The sequence below is a fragment of the Spinacia oleracea genome, chromosome 4 (assembly GCF_020520425.1).
Source record: "Spinacia oleracea cultivar Varoflay chromosome 4, BTI_SOV_V1, whole genome shotgun sequence".
NCBI lineage: Eukaryota > Viridiplantae > Streptophyta > Magnoliopsida > Caryophyllales > Amaranthaceae > Spinacia > Spinacia oleracea.
Window position 1 is genome coordinate 171,722,889 of NC_079490.1, and position 21,567 is coordinate 171,744,455.

Consider the following 21,567-nt stretch of genomic DNA (forward strand, 5'->3'; position numbering starts at 1 on the left):
TCCGCGGCTGGGCTCGATCGGTTGGCCGGTCGAGTCCGGTCGCTGGGCTGAGTGCGACTTGGCCGGTGGTCATGGCTCGCCGAGTCAGGCCGCCGGTAGTGGTGGTTGGTGCTTTAATTTTGGGGAGTTTTGATATTTAGGGTTTGAATTTGGGGGTTTTTTATTTTTAGGGTTTCTTTTGTTTGAATTGGTGAAATTTGAATTTGGTGGTGGAATTGGGTATGAGAGATCCATAGGGGTGAATGGTGATCCATTAGCTTTTAATTTTGGAAAAAATAAAATTTGATGGAAAATAAAAAATGTATGGATATATTCATAAAGAAAAAAATAAAAATAATTTGTGGAAAAATAAAATAAATAAAAGATGAAAAATTATAGCAGTAAAAATATATCCATGATCCCCTTATTTTAGTGGAACTGTTTTAATTACGTATCTCATATGACTTGACTAATTAAATACACATTATAATTCTAAATTTTTGGTTGTTCCTTAACAATGGTAAACTTCAGTTATGCTTTACGCACATGTATTTATAATGGTATACAGTAGTTATGCATAAATCTATAAAAGTCATACCTTGTGAGGAACTGTCCTGCTTACTTATCTTATCTTGATCATCCCGATATGGAATCTCATTTTCCCGTGCTTCTCTCTGCTTGTTTACTTTGCAAGATTCTTGCAAAAAACTTTCATTAGTTGTACCAAACAGTAAGTTATCAAAGTAAATTTGTACAACTAGTGAGTCAGATCCTTTTGATTTTAAAATTAGAATTTTATCAATTCTTCCTCGTTTAAAATCATTTTGTAAAAGAAACTTGCATAATTTCTCGTACCACGATCTAGGAGCCAGCTTTAACCCATAGAGAGCTTTGTCAGGCTTATAGATGTGATTCGGAAATTCGGGATTCTCAAAACCGGGGGGTTGTTCCACATAGACGTCTTTTTTAAGAAAACCATTTAAGAAAGCACAGTTGATGTCCATATGATACAACTTGAATCCCATAAAGGCTGCAATATCAATTAATGTACGAATTGCTTCTAATCTAACAACAGGTGCAAAAGTTTCTTTGAAATCAATACCTTCCTGTTGATTGTAGCCTTTGACTACTAACCTTGCCTTGTTCCTGATGATCGTTGTATGTTCATCGAGCTTGTTCCTGAACACCCACTTCAATCCTATGACCTTCTGATTCTTTAGTTTGGGTTCCAGATGCCATACCTTGTTCCTTTGGAACTCATCTTGCATGGCAGTGATCCAATCAACATCTTTCAAAGCTTCAGTGTGGTTCCTTTGCTCGATTGTGGAGAGGAACACATGAAAAGCACAGAAGTTCCTTAGTTGAGACCTCGTTTGAGTTCCTTTCCTAATGTCTCTGATAATCAGATCCATTGGGTGAGAACTTTGATGATTCCAGGGCTTAGGTTGAAATTGTGCCACTGGAACATCTAAGGTCTCTTCAGTTCCTTCTGTTTCATGAGATCCCTGTTGAACAATAACTTCTAATAGATCCTCTCCATCAGAAGTTTCTTGATGTTCTTCCGGTTCCTCAGGATCAGCAGTTTCTGGTTCCTCAGGATCAACAGTTTCTGGTTCCTCAAGAACTCTTGGATTTCTTTTTACAAGAACTTCTTGGTTAGTGGTAGTTTCTCGTGTTTGTGGATCTGCTATTATTTTGCTGACTTCCAGGAGAGATTTCCTCATCATTATCTGTAAAATGAATTAAACCAATTTCGAAATCTTCCTGTTCCTGAACTTCATCAAGATTTCCAGCTTCATCAAACATAATATATACAATTTTAACTCTTTCAAAAGAGTCTTTAAGAGAGGTATTCCTGACAGGCAACTTAAAGAACCTACCATGTACATCAGATTTAACATTATCGAGGTAGGTTGTGTGTTCTTTGCTAAGTTCCATTGCCTTGTCACTTTGAGCCTTTATTATGATAAGATTTTTTAAAATTGTCTAGAGTTTCTATCAATAATTCCACTAATTTAATTTTAGACAGAGATAGGAGAGTTGAGGAACTTACTTCACTTGATGGATCTTGGGTTGATTCATCGATCTTTGCCATAAGACAAAGGTTTGTTGTTTCTTCTGGTTGATCCTCATCTTCTTCCGAGTCAGTGGCTTCTTCGATCATTACCTTCTTGAAGTTGGGCTTGGCAAAGGTGGATTTGTTGAATCTTTCTTTGTATTGATCCTTTCCCTTGCCTTTCCCTTTTTCATTTTCCCACTGAGGGCAGTCTTTGATTTAATGGTCAGAATCACCGCACTTGAAACATCCTTGGTCAGACTTGGAACCGCTTGGTTTTCTCATTGAGTTTCTTCCTCTTAGATTTCCAGGTTTAGAGTTCATGTAAAATCTTTTCATTCTTCTGACCAACGTACCAACCTCATCTTCATCAGGTTCCGAGTCCTCCCGTTCCTCAGCCTTGAGAGCAAGGCCTCGGTTCTCAGGAACATATGCTCCTAGATGTAATTCGTGAGTCATCAAGGATCCCGCCAATTGTTCAATGTTGAATTTGGTGAAGTCCTTTGTTTCAAACAGTGCCGTGACCTTGGTTCTCCATCTATCATCCTGTGGCATGCTCCTTAGGATCTTCCTAACCTGTTCATCAGAGGGAATAATTCTTCCAAGAGAAACTAGCTCATTATTAATGTTAGTGAAACGAGTAAACATTTCCTGTATTGTTTCTCTTGGTTGCATTTCGAAACGTTCATACTTAGACATTAATAAATCAATTTTTGAACGTTTGACCTCATTAGTTCCTTCATGAGTTATTTGAAGGAGATCCCAAATTTGCTTTGCGCTCTTGCACCCCATAACTCTGTTATGTCCGTGAGGTCCAAGGCCGCAATGTAAGATTTTCACAGCCATTGCATTGATTTCAAATTTCTCAAAATCTTCCCTAGCAAATTCAGACATAGGTTTAGGAACTACCTCATTTTGAGCATTGGTCGTTGTTACCTCGAAATCGCCAGCTTCTATGACTCGCCAGACTTGATAATTCTCTGCCTTGATATAGATCTCCATCTTGTTCTTCCAGTAGGTGTAGAATTTTCCGTTGAACATTGGAGGTCTTTGAGTGGAGTAACCTTCCTCGAGTTTCTCGTAAGCGTTCATACTTTCCAGGAACTTTTTCTCAACAGGGTTTCCTGTATTTTTGTGAGATCCGGCTCTGATACCAACTGTTAGTTCAGTAGGAACACTTGACAAGAGGGGGGGTGAATTGTTTCTTGGGAACTTGAGTAAGTTTCTTGCGGAATTTAAACAATAAAGAGACTGAGAACAATGAGCAAAGAAAGATATAAAACAGAGGAACCTTCTTGACCCTAATCAAGAAGAACCTCACTACTCTTTTGTATTAATGCAATAACTTTATTACAAATACACTCTTTAACTCGAGTTCCTCTCGAACACAAGTTCCCCACATCAATCCCCTTCGAATACTGTGCTACTCTTTCTCTCTCTGACTTAACTCTAAGTCGCTCCTTTTCTCTTTTACTTAACTCTAAGTCACTGTTTCTCTCTTTGACTAAACTCTTAGTCGCTCTTTCTCTCTTTGACTTAACTCTAAGTCACTCAAGGATCACTCAATCCTTAAACCCAAAATACAATATGATAGATAGATTCTAGTACGTAATAAAGCTTATAATAATAAGGAACTCAAGGAACACTCTATTTTGCCAACTGATTCTTTTAAAACGTTTAAGCTCTTTAAGATAGATTTTGTAGAAATCAGTTGTGTTTTGAAAAGCCAAAACTCTTCCCCTTTTATAGAAGAGTTTTGCCTAAGGTTGGATACCCATGTTCTCCTCAACTACCCACTAACTGTTACTGCTCAGTAACATGGGCATAGTTGGGGAGAAACAGGGAGACCAAATCAAAACACTACTTGCACGTTTAAACAGAAATACGTGGGAGAGTTTTAAGGATCATGGAAAATCTTTTGCTTGAGAAACAAGGAGAATGAAAACAGAATCCTATGTTTACATTTATTAATTAAATTCATTTTATTTATTAACAAAGATTTCCAACTTAAAACTCTTTTATAATTACAGTTAATATATTTCAATTTAAAACGTACCAAAATACTTAGGTTCCTTTCGTTCCAAATTACGTATAAACAATATTAAATACTTACATAAATCCTAAACATAAACTCATATGTTGTAGTCTTCATGTTGCACCTTTAGAAGCTTCACTCGAAGACTTCCCAATTTGTTCCTTCTCTGGAACATCGAGGATCCACATAATATATGAGGATCTCGCCTTAGGAACTCGCCTAAGGATCTCGCCTTTGTAAACTTGCTTAATGATTATATCTTCAATGTAGTGTCTGACATGGATCAATTACTTGCTTATATTCCACGTTGCTTAGTTTATCCAACTCAAGATCTCCTTAACTTAGCATTATCCCTCTAAGGATCTCGGAACCTATTATGCAACATAACTTAACCAATTGTCAGGAGTTTGCTTTGTCATCATCAAAACTTTAGGGTCAACAGTCGGGTTGGGTCGGGTTAGGTCGGGATGGAACGGGCTAATTTGGCTGGCGGGCCAGGGTGCAAACTAGCCGAGAGAGTTGATACGTTCGTGAATTACTCGCGACCAAACTCTGTCAATAAGCGGTCAGGTTGCCATTGTTGATGATTTTTACGCAAGGAATAACAAAATAATGGCCGTCTCTATATGTACTTTCAAACATCAAACTTGTATGCCGAGAGAGTTGATACGTTCATGAATTACTCGCGACCAAACTCTGTCATTAACCGGCCAGGTTGCCATTGTTGATGATTTTTACGCAAGGAATAACAAAATAATGACCGTCTCTATATATACTTTCAAACATGAAACTTGTATTGATTAAGAATGCTTCAAGTCTATATCGTCTTGACACTCGAAGTCTGTTTTGACACATATAAGTGTCAACTAAATATGTGATGGGAACACCGTTTTACCACACACACAAAAAAGTGTAATGGAAATACAATTCACGTAGTCTTTTCTTATACGGATTATGAACCTATAAGGACGTTTAGTACGTGGTATTTGAGCGTGGGATTGGGAGTTCTAAACCAAGTCGTTTAAAATAAATTTGTTTGTTTCTGGATGGAACTTATGGTTATTGTGTCACACATAATTTTGGCTATTAATTTCTTTTACTAAAATTATGAGTAAAAATAATAATAAGGTTGAGATTTTCTAAGAGTGCATTTTGAAACAAATCTAACTAAATTCATACAAGTGTGATAATATATTTTCTTCCATTAAAATAAATAAAGACTGATTAGCTATTGTCTCAAAAAAAAAAAAAAAACAGAAAAAAACAAAGTTAAAAATGGATAAAGTGAAAATCAAGTTAGACATGAATACAATTGCAAATGAATTTAGGCGATGATTATCTACAATTGCAAATGAATTTAGGCGATGATTATCGTTCCTCATACTTTGGCCTTAATACTTGCCATTAAGAAATTAATTTCTATGTATTATAGAGTATTTTCTAACTAATTTAAATATTAAGAGAATATGACCTTTTAATTAATTGGTTAGGATTACATAAAAAAAATTATAAAGTTGGTAATTTGGTCTATAACAATCATTTTTCATTTCTTTATGAATCACTCTACTTGAGTCGATCAATCAAGCCAAGAATTGAAAAAACGTTGAACGTCATCGGCATAGATACCCATTTACACATTGATCACCTATTTTATTCCAGATTCCTAATACCGAATTTATAAAAAAACATCTTCAAGTTTTTCACCAAGAAAGTTGTTTGTAATAAATATGTTGGATCAATATATACAGAAAATTTCTACAATTTTAGGTTTAGAAAAGAAATTCGGGTTTGTTGACTGTTGGGGGATTTTTTCAAGAATACTAGTTGGACTTCGTAATTAGCCGGGAATTATTAATATGTTCAATTGTAATATTTTATAGTCTATGGATCAATACGATGTTTATCGTAATAATTAAGGATCGTCGAGAGCATTACGAGTCGCTCGTCCCCAGGGTTTGATGATGTATGGAATGTCCATGGCAAATGAAGAGCAGAACAATGTAAGATTATTCTTGCGTGGACCTGGTCCACAATAATATTAGTGTGGACCCAAAATCAATAGTTTTCCCTAGCACCTTTTTATGTTCACAATGACCTTTATTGTTCATATAGTAACTATAATAAATTAAACACTAAAATTCTTAGACATAGTAACCATTTTTTGAAGCATAGTACCCTATGTTTTTAAAAGCGAATTGTGATTTAAAATCACATTATTCAAGCACAACATTTATCAACGACACTCATAATAATCCTAATAAAATTCCACAATAAATTAGGAACAAGTTGTTAACTTTATTTTAAGGCATGGTCCACAATAAATAGTGTGGACCAAGTCCATTTAAGAATTGGTGAACTGTAATCCCCCGTAAATTTAAAAACATTATTTATATATTTTAACGTATAGTTAATTATATTTAAATAGAATTTACGAATTTTAGAAATAAATATGTAATTAGCGAATATTTATTTTTATACGTTTTAAATATTTCAACGATTTATGAAATCAAAATAATTTAAGAATCCGATGTTGAAAAGAATTCGAATTACGAAAACACGAATGAATTTAGAAAACAATCCTAATCGGTTTGTTATTCAAATCCTAAAACTAAAATCCTAAAACTAAAATCCTAATTCTAGCCCAATTGGGTGAAGCCCAAAACAATAAACCCAAAACACTCTCCTCCTTTCTCTCTTCCCCTTTTACTTCACGTGAACCAGAAAAGTAAAACAAAATTTCAAACCCTGCTTCAACTTCACGTGGACTCTCATTGCACCGCCGCACCAACCACCGCCGTCAACCACGACGCTGCTCCTCCTCAATCCGACGGTCGGTACTTCTTCTTCCTCCCCTTCTCCTTCGTTTTCCCTTTTCCCTTTCGTTTTCCTCCTCTCGATCCTTATGTGACTGTTATGTTTACTCGGCAGCCACCACCGAGCCGCTGCCACCATCGACCCGCACAACCAACGCACACTACCAGTCGCGTCGTTGCACTAGCCGCCGCAGTCTCCCGGTCAGGCTGTCCCTCCTTTCTCCTCCTCTCTTCTGTGCTTCTTGCTCAATCACGCAACCACCGAGTGCGACCTCCACAGTCACCGCCTCCAACGGCGTCTCTCGTTCGACCACCAGACGCAACCACCTTCACTCTGCGCCCAGCCGCCGCTGCCGCGCCTCCCTTGCCGCCGGCCAGCATCCCCTTGAAGCTTTAATTGGTAATTTCTTAAACCCTAAGTTAATCAAATTGTTTCAATTATATTTTATTATTTTAATTTATGTTTTGATTGAATTAAATTTATGATTTAATGATTATGAATTTCAGGTTATATATTTTGCTTAATTAATAAATTAAATTTCAGATTATATGATTGAGTTGAAATAAGAATTTTAATTATTTAAAGCATGAATTTTAAGGTTTTTGTAGTTTTGAAACCATGGTAGGATGATTATAAGTTATTAAAGTTATTATTTTTATAATTTCAAACATGTTAATTATGTTTTGGAGTAGTTTGAAATTAGTTATATTGCTGAAAATTTAAAGTACGATGTTTGCAAAGAGTTTTCAACGAATTTCAATCACTAATCCGATAATTATGATGCTAGGAAATTAATTAGTTAAGTTTCGATATTGGAGAATGTTCTAAATACGTTTGGGATGTGTTTAGAGTACGTTAGTGTTGCTGTAAATTGTTAGAAATTGATTGGGGAATTTTATTGGTTGTTTTTAGGCGGAGCATTCTTTGTAGGCGACTTTTGAAAGTGTTAAAGTGGCCTACTAGTTGTTTATACAAGGTACGTACATACCTGCGTGCTTGGAATGTGTGCTAATTGTTGAAATCATGTTGATATTATTGTTGAACTTGGTGATGTTGATATTATAGACAAACTTGGTTATATGGAATGTGCATGTTTAATACTGTTGGACAAACTTATTGAACTTATTTTGCACTATAAGAACTGTAACATGTTAGTATGGATGTTTGATACAAACATGTTGGTTGGGAACACTAGATTATTCTATATGATTGGGTTGGATCAATTGGTTGTTGTTCCCTTTCTATCTATTCACTACTTTATAAGGGCGGAGGACCTTGTTTAGTAAGTTGAAACTCTATGCCCATATACAGGGTTGCTCATGGTTAAAGGAAAGGTTGGTTAAGTTGGAATGAGTCTTGATTGATGCTTTTATGATCACTTACTTAATTCCAAGATAAAAACAGTTGTGAACAAATGTGAATTGTCTGTCTTATGTAATGGTTGAGTCATAACGGAATCTCAATTTGTAAATCATGTAAAGTGAAACTGAATAGCAATAGATTTAGACTGTGCACGTCTGAAGTGACGGACAAAAAGGAGTTGGGGTTCATGGTGGTAGCCCATGGCCTTTTCTGGGACCGGATTGATCACCGTGTCCTATTTTTTATTTAAACGTTCCTCGATATCGCAGGTCACTGAGGTTACGGAGTCGCGCCCGTACCTCGTCTTCCTTAGTGAAGACTTCTGGATGGTCAACTCGGTCCATTGTCTATTTCAACTAAAATAATATTATTGCTAAAAGTCTAGCCTAGTCTAGTCTGGTCAAGTATGGTCGTCAAACTATCATGTTTTGTCTGCCCTTGTTTGTGTTCATTAGTATCATGTTAGGGTTGTTCGTTTAATAGAATCATGTTAGGATTATTATTGATTTAGTATGTAGTACTCAGCTTTGCTGATTACGTGCTTTTGCTTGTGCATGTTGATCATGGCTATGCCTTATTGATCCTGTGATGACCCAATCTTTGGTGAGCAGTCTCTAAGGATCAATAAGCATTGTCCATCTGCAGGTTTGAAGATGTTGCATCATTGGGATCGGGAATAGAGAGCTTGTATTTAGTTTTGATTTGCTAAGTTGACTTGGGTTTGCTTAACTGGACTTTAAACTTGTCATACTATTTATATTTCCTTATTTTCGTTGGTTGATTTTTGGGACTAAACCTGTAATCGATTATTTATAAACCTAAAGTTAGTTTTATGTTGTCCGCTGCAAAATTCTGAATAAGCCGTTACGTTTTCACACGGGCGATAATGCCTTGATAATTCTCTACGTTTATATTAAAAGGTTATTTTAGAAAAGAGAGAATTGTCGGGGTGTTACAAAGTGGTATCTAGAAGCTAAGGTTTTACTTTAACAATTTTTTTAGGCGCCTAACTATCTAGTTATTTAAAATGAATTTCTTAAAAATCGAGCTTCTACGCATTATAGTGTTCAAAAATTGGTACTTTTTTTTGGGGGGCCGATTTCCTTTTATCTTGTTTGAAAGTATATAATCTTTCTTATTTAAGTTCGAAATCAAATTATTTATTCGAATTAAAGTGACTTTCGAAATTTCCATTCTTTTTCTTATTATTTATTATTCAAAAAAAAAAAAAAAAAAAAAATGAGTACAATTTTTAGAAGTTAAAATTTTTTTTTTTTAAAAAAAGAAGTTGTTTCAAGAGTTAGAATTCGTTATTTAGGAAATATAAATCTTTTTCGAATTAAAAACTTTATTTTCGAATTTATTCGCTACGCATTTCCTTAATTTATTTTACATAATTTATTTCATATTTATATCTATGTTATTATTTTATGTTATAATTTTCTTATATTATCGTTCTTTTACTTCGTCATTTAAATTTTTTTCAATAATTTAGTTTATGAGAGATGGGTAGTATAAGAAGGGCATATAAGATAGAATTATATGTGCATTAGTAGTTAATTGCTAGCATAAGAAGTTAATTGCTATGTGTATATGTTAAATGTTTAAGTGTTGCATGTAAATGTGCATAAAAATTGTTTGATTACACCAAACTTATTGTTTTATTGAATTCTGATTATGCTTTAGTTGGGAAATCGTTAGTAAGATCTTAAGTTGTTTGTTTCATGAATAAAACGCTTCTTTCAAGTACACCAACATAGGATCCTTTGAGAAGATCGACGAATACTGAGGATCTAGATTTCACTTCACAAATTTCCAAGGAAAGAACAGATAGACAAGATGCCTTAAACATTTGAAGTTGTAATAGTTAGTTTGTTCTTAAATGTTTTGGAGAATAAGTAGCAAAGCTACAACAGTTTAAAGTTAAAGCAATAAGAGTTTGAGTTATTCTTTATTCTTTTAAGGATGTATTAAACCTTTATAGAATTAGCAATAAAAGTTAAAGCATTCGTTTCCAATGTGAGAATTCCATAATTCGCCAACAATAGTTTATGTTTATGTCATAGAACTTTTAATTTTATTTTGAGGACAGGTGTGTTGTGGATATTTAGGATTGTTATTAACATTCTTTTGGGAAATAGAGTTAGATCATTGATTATCCAAAGGATCAAGAGTTTATTTTGGGCACGCAAAGAGAATGTTTTCTTCTTTATTCTACCTTATTATTCGCGATGATTGAAGTTATTCCTTGTTTCTCAGCTGAATGTTCTGCATGCAAATATCATTCGTAGATGATTGTTCATTTTATGTGAATTTTGGATGTTGGTGTGATATTACATTGCTAGAGGATAATATAAGTAAAGTTTTGAACCTGAATTAGAGTATATTAATCTCAGGTCGCGTTCTAGGATGACCAACAGTAATGACCTAGCTGCTGTCTTTCGCCTCTTGGCGGAAAAACTAGCCCAGGAAAGAACTGAGCGCCCCGATTCTGCAGGAGACATGTTTGAAAGGCTTGCGAAAGTTAAGCCACCATACTTCAAGGGGCAAGCAGATCCGACCTTCCTAGAAAACTGGATTAGGGAGTTTGAAAAACTATTTTGGGTGGTAAACTGTCCTGAAAATATGAAAATAGGTCAAGCTGTCCTTTACCTAAAAGATGAGGCCGATCTATGGTGGAAAGAGAATGGAACTAGGCTAAGTGTTGTTGAAGGATTTAATTGGGACTCATTTGTTGTTGCGTTGAGGGAAAAGTTTTATCCTCCTTTCATAACAAAACGAAAAGCGCAAGAATTCATAAACCTTGGGATGGGGAGTATGACTATCGCTGAATACTATAGTAAGTTTATAACTTTGTCGAGGTTTGCACCTGAGGTGGTAGCTACTGAGGAGCTAAAGGCTCAGAGATTTGAGCAAGGGTTGACCGATGAGATTCAGTTGGGATTAGATGGAGAAACCTTTACATCCCTAGATAATGTGCGTGAGAAAACCACCCATATTTATGAATTGCAGTCTAGAAGGGACAAGAAAAATGTGGTTGGGGAGAAAAGAAAAGAGTTTAATGCGGGGAAAAACCAAGGGAATTTCAAGAAAAGTACGAAAGTGAACAGGAATGAGGGTGGAAATGGAAATTTTCAACAGAGGAACAATCAGGGGCACAACAATAGCAACCAATCTGAGAGAGTGCATCACTGTAAGAGGTGCAACAACAACCATCCTGGTAAAAACTGCAAGGGAGAATTAGTGACATGCAACTATTGTCAGAAAAGGGGGCATAGGGAGTATGAGTGCTTCACCAAGCAGAAAAAGGAACAAAATGGTAATGGAAGTGAAAATCAAGTGAGGTTTAACCAGTCTGGAAGACAAGATTCAAAGCCTGGAGGGGCACAAAACAATCAAGGAAACTATAATAAGCCCGCAAATGATAACAACCACCAGAATAAGACTCAGGGCAAACCGTTCTTGATGACTAGAAATGAAGCTGAATATTCTGCAGACGTAGTTCATGGTACTTTTCTATTAACACTGTGCTAGTTAGAACATTATGTGATTCGGGAGCAACTTATTCTTTTGTTTCGTCATCTGTTGTTAAGAGTCTGAATTTGGTAGATTTTGAGTAATTGATTTACCTGTTAGTATACCTACTGGTGTAACCATAAGGTGTACCAAGTTGTTTAAGAATCCGCCTTTGAAGATAAAAGATTGCGTTTTCCCTTCTGATTTGACAAAAGTTTAACTTTAGGGACCTAGATGTAATTCCAGGGATGGATTGACTAAGTTTGTACAAGGTTAAGATAGACTGTGAAATTCAGAAAGTAAGTTTAAGGAACCCTATTAGAAAGGTTGACCTCATATCGACGTTTTGAGAAGTCCAATAACCCTTAGTTATTTCGGTAATGCAAGTTAGGAAATTTATGAATAAGGAGTGTGAGATATTTCTCTGTAGTGTTCCAGTTGGGAGTAAATAAGTTGGAGTGAAGACTGAGGTTGTTCACAGTGTGAATGAATTCGTTGATGTGTTTCCGAGTGGAATTGCGAGTATGTCACCAGCTAAAGCATTTGAGTGCACTATAGAGTTAAATCTTGAAACAATTCCTATATCTGAAACACCGTATAGCATGACACCTCCTGAAATGAGCTAATTAGGACACAGTTGCAAGAGTTGTTTGGTCAAGGAATATATTAAGCCTAGTACATCACCGTGGGGAGCTCCTGTGCTGTTTGTTAAGGGGAAAGATAAGAGTATGGAATCATGCATCGCTTTTAGGGAGATAAACACCATCAGGAACAAGTATCCTTTGCCTGGGATAGATGACATATTGGACCAATTGAATTGGGCGAGGGTGTTCTCAAAAAAAAAAAAAAAAAAAAAAAAAAAATTGATTTGGGTTTAAAGTACCACCGATTGAGAGTAGCTGATAAGAATATACTTAAGACCTCATTAGGATTCGTATTGTCATTAAGGGTTTAGAGTAACGTCTTTTGGGTTACCCATTGCACCTGCATTAACTATGGATTTGATGAATAAGATTTTCTACGAATTCCGAATTAAGTTCGTTAATATGTTATTGATGATATCCCGATTTGTTCAAGGAATGAGAAAGAGCATGACAAACATTTGAGAATTACTTGGAGACACTTAGAAAGAATCTAGTTTTATTAGATGAAGTATACAGATCTTTAAGTCATGGGTGTATAAGTGACACCGACGAAAAAGTGAAGGACTAAATTAATTGAAAACTACGTTACGTAAGGGAGTAAAATTAAGAGAAGATTCGAGTGGTCCAGGATTGTTAGAAATCATTGGTTGTCTTGAAAAGATTGGAATGTAGTAATTGGTAAAAGTGCTAAGAGTTAATCTCAAGAGTTATACATCCATGAAAGGCGTAATGAGGTTCAGTAGAAAGGGAAAGTTGAACAGAAGGAGTCTCTGTAGATCCTGCTAAGATTAGAGAGGTGAGTGAGTGACCTATTCCAAGAACGTGACCTATCTAAAGTTTTCTAGGCCTAGAAGACCATTATAGGAGGTTGTGAAAGACTTTTCGAAGAGAGCAAAACCATTGACCAACTTGTTGAAAGAGGAATCGAAATTCGAGTGGAGTGAGAAATGTGAGAAAGCTTTCTAGATTTTAAAAGAGCGTTTGACCTCCGCACCTGTTGTCGCGTCAATTGAAACTTTATGAAATTAATTACCCTACCCATGACCTAGAACTAGCTTATAGTGTGTTCTCTTTAAATATTTGGAGACATTAACTTTATAGGGCAACATGTTAGATTCTTACCGACCATAAAAGTCTGAAATTTTGGCAATAACGTACAGTTGAATCTTGGGGACAACAATTGAAAACGAGTGTTGATTTCCACCCTGCAATCGATGGTCAGCCTGAGAGGAATAACCAAATAATGGAATATATGTTGAGAGCCTATGCGGTTGACTTTAAAGGTAGTTGGGAAAACCATTTAGAACTGATAGAATTTTCGTACAACAATAGTTACCATGCGAGAATTAAGATTACACCCTTTGAGGCATTGTATGGACAGAAGTGTAAAAGTCCCATTTTGCTGGAATGATCTTAGTGAAAATATTGTATTGGGAACATAATGGGTTGAAGGAAATATCTAAATTTTTCCCTGAGATGAGTTACGAGGGCGTAACTCGTTTTCTTTAAGGGGGGTAGAATGCGATAGAAATTCCCTCATGCAGCCATCGAATTGTTTGTTTAGAATTTTCAGTTTTTTCTTTTGATTTTGTTGGTGTATCAGAGAACTAGAAAAATAGACAATTTTAGGGTTAAAATTAGAGTCGGGAAGGATAAGGGTTAAAAATTAAAATTACGGTGATTCGTGATAATTTCTTTTCTTTATACGGAGTATTAGTTTTCCATCTTCCAAAATTCATGATTATATGATGGTTGTGTATGTATGTATACACATGAAAAGTGCCCTTGAATAATTTTAGGTGTTAATTTTGTACTATGTGTTGGTTGTCATGTATGTTAGGTGGTGCATGAGTTGGTACTTGTATAGTGTTGACATAAGCACAATGTGCTATAGAATGTGGTTAAGAAGAAATTAAGCAAGTGTTTGAATGGATACTTTTAATTGCTCTTTAGTGTATGTATTGACTTATTTGTAAAAATGAACGAGAATGTCTATTTATATACCCCAAAGTCCCTAGAACATTTACTTTAGAATACTAGTTGTTGGCCGACGCGCTAACGCGCGCCGTCCCCCAAGTTAGCAAAAAAAAATTGTGAAATTGTTATTGTCATAATATAGTGATTACAATTTAAAAGCTTTTCCAGATTATTATTATAGCATCAATATAGTAATTACAATAGTGATTCATAGCGTGAGTGTACGACACATTGACACATTGGAAGCTTTTCGCCTTCTTCACAAAACGACAGAGTTTTGAAATTGTAAAAGGCACTAAAGGGAGTGCCATCATGGTCAAAATAAGTATGAAACTCTTATCCCTGCAAAAACGGTTACAAATAAAAATATATCAGAAATAAAAATATATCAGTGTCACTCAGTTAAACTGAAGCACCAACAAGGATTCTCAATGAATACAACACCAAAAGACCGATCATAAGTAACAAGCAGGATTGCTGCCTCAATAGCTTATTTTGCAAACTAAAATGCTAACACAATGCCACTGCTGATTATAGATCTGACACTGAGCGCAATGGAGATACTATATGAGCCTCACACAGAAACAATAGCCAACATATGACTTGGATGAGTAATTGAATACATCTAAAATTATGGGAGCCCAACTCTCAGCTTCAACAACTCTGCAGTCTACTGACTGGGTTAAAAAAACCCAGGACACTAATCTGTATATAATCAAGGGGACAAACGATAATGATTCTAGTACCAATCAACATTCAATGCCAATAACAAGGGTTTATCACAATAAGCTAAAATAAGGGTTTATCACAATAAGCTAAAATAAGGGTTTATCACAATAAGCTAAAACAAGAGCTTATAACAATCAGCTAACATTACCATAAAAGCATGAGCTTATCATAATCAGCTAACATTCTCATATCATCTCAAATTCGCTTCGTTTCCACTGCTAGTCTGCAGATTGGATTGGAGCATCTGTGATTTCATAAGTCCCTTTGTGCTGGAGGGCATCTTTGTATGTTGTAATCTGATCTCCGAACAGCGCACGCGTATTTTGTTCCACTTTGAAGCAACTGCCTTATTATTCTGTACAGAAACATCAATAGTGCAGGCTATATGTAAAGCATGTTGTATATGAATACCTCCATGAGATGAGAGGCGATGCGACACATGGAATTAGGTTATTTACTTTAACAGCACGGGAATATAGATTTTCATATCAATGGGAATTTATAAATCCTATTAGTCCCCTTTACCCACTACACACAATAAAAGCATGACCTAAACAAACTACACAGAAACATGAATGTGAAAAGTTTTGGGATCGCGATAAAAAAATGTCTTTTATAATATTGTGAAAACTAAAACGAATGTCATTTTACAGTATATACTGAAAAATGATAAATAGTTAATCTATATTCGTGTTTTAACCATAAACAAAAATGATAACAAACAAACCCTAAGAAATGTAAACAATACTGTTGTCAATTTAGCCATGAGATGCACTCGAATTAGCTGCAAGGTCGATCTTTTATATGTTTTGCTAAAAAATTGCATTTTTGTAACATAATCCGGACCCTAAATAGTAGCCAGTACAATCATGAATTTTTTGAGTAGTTTATTAATGTCTCAACATTTATCGACCAGTTATGCATTCAACAACACTGCTCCAGGCCACACCAAGTGGCCTGTCAAATCAAAATCAGCTTCCCAAAACATACCATTTTCAATATTAATTTTCCATTGTACAAGAATTACCAACACAATTCTAACAGGCTTACAATTTTTGCTATCAATTCTACGTTTAATTCACGAAAACCATACTCGATTTTAAGGCATTACAGTGTGCTTCAAAATGCAAGCAAAAAATAAAAAAAACAATAAGCTTACAATGTGGTCGGCATCCTTAGTTGAAATACTTCCTGCCAAGACAAAAAAAATCTGGTTAATTAACAGACTACCAAGTGTTTTACAAAACAAAGAGTCTGCAATTACAAGATGATTATCAAACAATGTACATAAAGGAAAGGTATTGAACATCTTAATTCCAAAACAACCAGATTCCATAGCACGTCGAACTAACAACAAAGACAAAAACAAATCAAGGACTTCAAATGACATTAATTGCTTTGAGCTACTGGAGAATAATTATATCTAACCCCAAATAGGGTGAGTAGGTCAACAACAGAAAATTCCTAAGTAGAATCTGAAAATAGACAAATAAATGGCAGTGTAAAGACAAAAGATAACGGTAGCTAACAATAAAAAAAACTAACATATAACAATAAAAAAAACTAACATAAATGTAAATCCAACCGAAAAAAGCTTACCTATGAAACTAAAATGAACACCAAGGTACAGAGATTGGCGAATTCAAGTACGGTTATTGCATAAAATTTGAGATACATACATCATACATCATAAACTCAATTCTCAAAAAGATGAAACCAAACTGAGTACAAATGTAAGAAAAGACTTGGTTGAATTCCTCTATAAAATGCAGCTCATAATTCAACATGCATGCAATTGGGTCTCTATGGTATCAATTGGGTATAAAACAGTCTCCACAACGAAACCAACACTACCTCCTGCAGTTACACTATTTACAAGAACATGCTAATCAGATTAGAGGAAATTTTCTATTATACCGTTAAACTTGTTTAAAAGCAACATACCAGAACGAAGATCATTAGAAATTACTCAAAATTGTGAAATGAACCACGCATGATTCAAAGAGTCAAAGTAGATGCAAAGTTGGCATAAGATGATACTATGTGATAGATTACAATTGAAATCTGATTTGAAAAGTTCTCGACATGGCTTTTTTGACCAGCTTTCATAATTTTATAAGCAATGATCGCATATCGTTCAAACCTCAAGTAAATTAACTTGCACACAACCTTGTAAACATGTAATTCAAGTTCCTTGAAAGAGTTCCTAATAAGAACACAAGTCTTCTCCCTAATTAATTCAAGAAGATTTAAGTTAGACTATTTAGAGTATACCTATTAGCGACTGAAGATTAAGGCAAAGGGCTTTTCGTCTCCCATACTGACAGACGCAAAAGACACTCTAATAGCAGTCATAGATTCTGCACTTTTGACACTGACATATCTGCAAAATGCGTACATACACGGATGATAAGTGATATGATTATGAAATATTGAAATATGACAGTATGCTATCCTATTATATGTCAGAAATATGAGAAGTATGTCACATCAAAAGTATGAACAAGGAAATAATGTCTCCCCTACACCAAAAGTAACGCAATTAAGACACACGTCTCTAATGAGCCAAAGTTCTGATGGTAACTTTATCCTATCATAAAAAATAAATAAAAAGGAAATCTTTTTATTAATCAAGAAGACAATACGGTTTGTTTGATTGGTGCAGTTATTCTTACCTTCGTTATCCTCTCACACCTTTCAATATCTTTAGAAAACACAGCAGTACCTAAACCAGACCAGAGAACCATAAACTACGGTCAACACAACTGCACAAGAAAGAGTCTCTTCATGATGGAAGAATACTGAAGCATCATTCAAAAATCTTACTCTGTATCATTTTCCAATGCAATGGCTTCATCTTCAGAACTAAATGTTTCAACACACAAGACAGAGCCAAAAACTTCCTCTTTCCATATTTGCATGGATGTGGAGATCAGTTACAATGGTGGGTTAAATGTAACAACCTTTCTTCAAATGCTGCAATAGTTTACATCAAATGATTTAGGTCTTATTGTCATTAGATTTTCAGAGTTAGCTTGAAGCAGCTAACATTAACTATTATCAGCAAGTAAATTGGTCAATTGGATATGAAAGTTTGGCAAGAATATAGCATCAACGGGTTCCTAAAATTGAGCATGTGAATCATTTTACTATCTAGTGTCTTATGACACATGCCAGAAATAGCATTATGGATATGTTCTCCAAACATTAGATTCATATCCATGTGATCAAGATGTTTAACAAACTAAATTCTCTTTGATGTGTGGTTCAACAAATAATTTCAGAAACAAAATTTACCCCAAAATTTCCAAAAATTAAACCACGAAGAACTAAACATAAACGAAAAAATCAATTAATAGACTAAAATTTACAACCAAACACGAAGTCAAACAAATAAACTCAGTCTAATGTTTACAAGTTACAAACCCATTTTTCTAAATTGATATAGTTTGGGGGAGTCTATTACATGGGCATCCACTCCATTTTAATTGAGCATCTACTCCATTAATACCGCTACTCCAAGGAAACAAATATAGTTCTGTTTCAGATGTGTCTGCTCAAGGATCAGAGTCCCCAGTCTTGGATATGATATTTACTCGAGTCAAACGAGGCTGGAAAATGCAGATCTTTGAATAACATATGCTTATAGAGGCCTAGAGGGAAGAAAATCAGAGACGATGAATCGAACGAAGAATAAGATGAAGCAAAGATAATTTATTTTTTTGAAGGAAGAAGCAAAGATAATTGATTGAGAGGAAAAAACGATTTTGTTTATGAGTCGGTAAGATAATAAGAAATGAAGAAGTGGGCAATATGTAACTGTCCACTAAGTCTTATGAAATATAAAATTAATTAAATTTTAAATGTCTAGAAAATTGTTAAGAGACCGCAGATTCTAGTTACTCGGTTCCTTGAACCTTGTTACGAATATGCTATACCCTACCATCATAGTTAAATATTAAACGGAATCTAAAAAACCGGATTTTAATTAATATTTGGTTTCTCATTGTTCTCCTAAGAAACCAGATAAATCAGATATATGGTTTCCTTATCTAAGAAACCGTATTAGTTATTTATATGGTGCCACAGAAGTAGTTCCTTAGGCCTTTTTGTAGTAGTGAAAGTTTGAAAATCACCAATTTCTATGATTAAAAACAATTACACAAATTATTTGGTATTTGTTATCATTCAAGAGAATCATCCAACTAACTGATTACCGAGTAGCCATCATCACATATTTCAATAGAAAGATCACAAGAATGCTAAATACTTGCCACTTGATCTTTCAAGATGCTACTAATCTGCCTAACATGAGAAGCTATCAACTTGTTTGAGTGTCACTGCCAAAAGATTTTCTAAATGCTTGCCACATGATCATACAGAATGCCATTACTAATCTACTTAGATTAAGGAGCTTCATTCACATGAGCTACTAAGAAGTTGGAAAATCACCAATTTCTATGATTAAAAACAATTACACGAATTATTTGGTATGAATACCGTATCCAGAGTGACGACCCTTCCTCTTTGCCTCATTCATACGACGAGCTCGAGACCTCGAATTAATATTGGTAGGCTTCCTGATGATAAACCCATCCTTAACAAGCTTCCTGATGTTTTGGCCTAAAAATTGTAATCGAACAAAATTCCTCAATCAGCAAACGAAAATATCATTCACAGTATATAATAATACATCAATAACAATCATCAGAACACGAAATTAACTTTGATTTAACAATTAAGATAGTTCCTCGCAAACTAAAAATCAATTTTTTATCGGAAAAAATCGTCATCTGAGAAGCAGCTGTATCAATATTTGAAGTTCAAAAGTTAACACTTGAAGTCCTAATCTGTAATTAAATTAATCAATCAACAGAATCACAAAAATTACGATCTCGCTCAAACACCGACTACAATTACATGACAAAACATCAAAAGCTGCCATTTACACATCATTTTTTAAGAAAAATACAGGAAGGAATCATAAATCAGCAGCGTCAACCTAGAATATGAATTCCTTAGTTTCTAATTATCAAAAAATTGAAGAACAACAACAAAATCTAACAATCGATTGATAACAATTCCACATAAAATAACATATAATAGAAATCTATAAGTAATACGAAATCGAAGAGGGAGAAAAACGTACGGGAATTAGCCATTGAAATCTCATTGCCTTCATTAGGATCAAGCCAAGCCTTGCCACGACCACACTTGAGGATATCGTCGGCGAGCCGCTTCTGAAGCTCCAACGACACCATTTTTATCTTGAAATAAAGATCAAGTGGCAATCATTCAGAAACAACCAAATATAGTCCACTCCACAACTGTCCAATTTCACATTTCAACATGTTAGAAGAAGGGAATTGATTAAGCATCTCTGATGAAAAAAATCAGAAGAAAACTAATTCTGGTAAGAGAAGGTTTATGAGATACTAAAAGGACCAAATCTTGTCTGAAATAAGATCAACTCACCTTTATCAATATCAACATCTTCAAACACCAATAGGACTTTCACCCCCAAGTTCTAATGTAACACGCTGCAATCGAGTTATTATTAGAATAAGTGTGAAACAACTATAAAGTACTTGCCAATAGGTATAAAATGGAAATAAATGATTGACAAAGTTCATGAAACATTTCTCTACAGATACAATGCTTTCTCTTCATGCCAGTGTGCACAGGTGTCAAAATAATAAGAAATTAAGTTTCTTCCCAACTAAAGAAGAATTAAAAAGTAAAAATATTTCAAACACACCCAGAACGTATAAAAACTTACCCCAAAAACCCTCACAGCCACCCACCCCAATCACTTAGGTGCACGGTCCATGAACCAGTAATTAATTTCTATGAAATCTCTAATTCTCAAAGAGAATGCTTACCAATCAATAGAGTCCCAAATGCTCCTGTTAGTATTAAATAAGACAAAGTGGATAAAAAATTAAAGCAAACAAAAACTGGCTTTCAGAATTTTAATTACCATAAACAAGATTTTTTTTGTAGCCCCATCTGAGCATTTTGATCAAAACCTTGAAGTTCCCTTGACCTGTATGTTCAGTGCGCTTCCTTGGTTCAACGTGACCATTGGTAAGCTGCATTCTAGGAAGTAGGAAGTAATATTAATTTTCAGTGACAATCCCAGAAGAGAGACTAAATTTGACATTAGAACTGATTTTATGTTAATCTAAACTCAACAAACGGCGTACAAAAGCCATAAATTCAATAACCAATAATTAATTTCTATGAAATCCCTAATTCTTCAATGGCTAATTGTCTGATTCCGTCAATTAGAGTGCTTACATCGCCAATTACACACATCTATGTTATAAAATCGAAAACGTTCGCCTTTGCCAACTCAAGTACCCAATCAAACGAAATCCTAGCTTCAAAATTGATATCATAAACCCTAAAAACGTAATCAACAGAGGAGAAAGGGAGAGAGTCAAGGAGAAAAA

General features: G+C 34.9%; 1 long non-coding RNA gene across 1 annotated transcript; it reads right to left on the reverse strand.

Annotated features, from left to right (window-relative positions):
- Positions 1-15,080: 15,080 nt before the first annotated feature.
- On the reverse strand, positions 15,081-20,708 carry LOC130459644 (uncharacterized). The gene is made up of 8 exons (XR_008919171.1): positions 20,588-20,708; positions 20,262-20,439; positions 19,613-19,735; positions 17,939-18,088; positions 17,788-17,837; positions 17,387-17,495; positions 16,272-16,303; positions 15,081-15,467 (listed from the first exon to the last, which is right to left on the reverse strand). It is a non-coding gene; the product is annotated as an uncharacterized lncRNA (long non-coding RNA).
- Between the last annotated feature and the right edge of the window lie 859 nt (positions 20,709-21,567).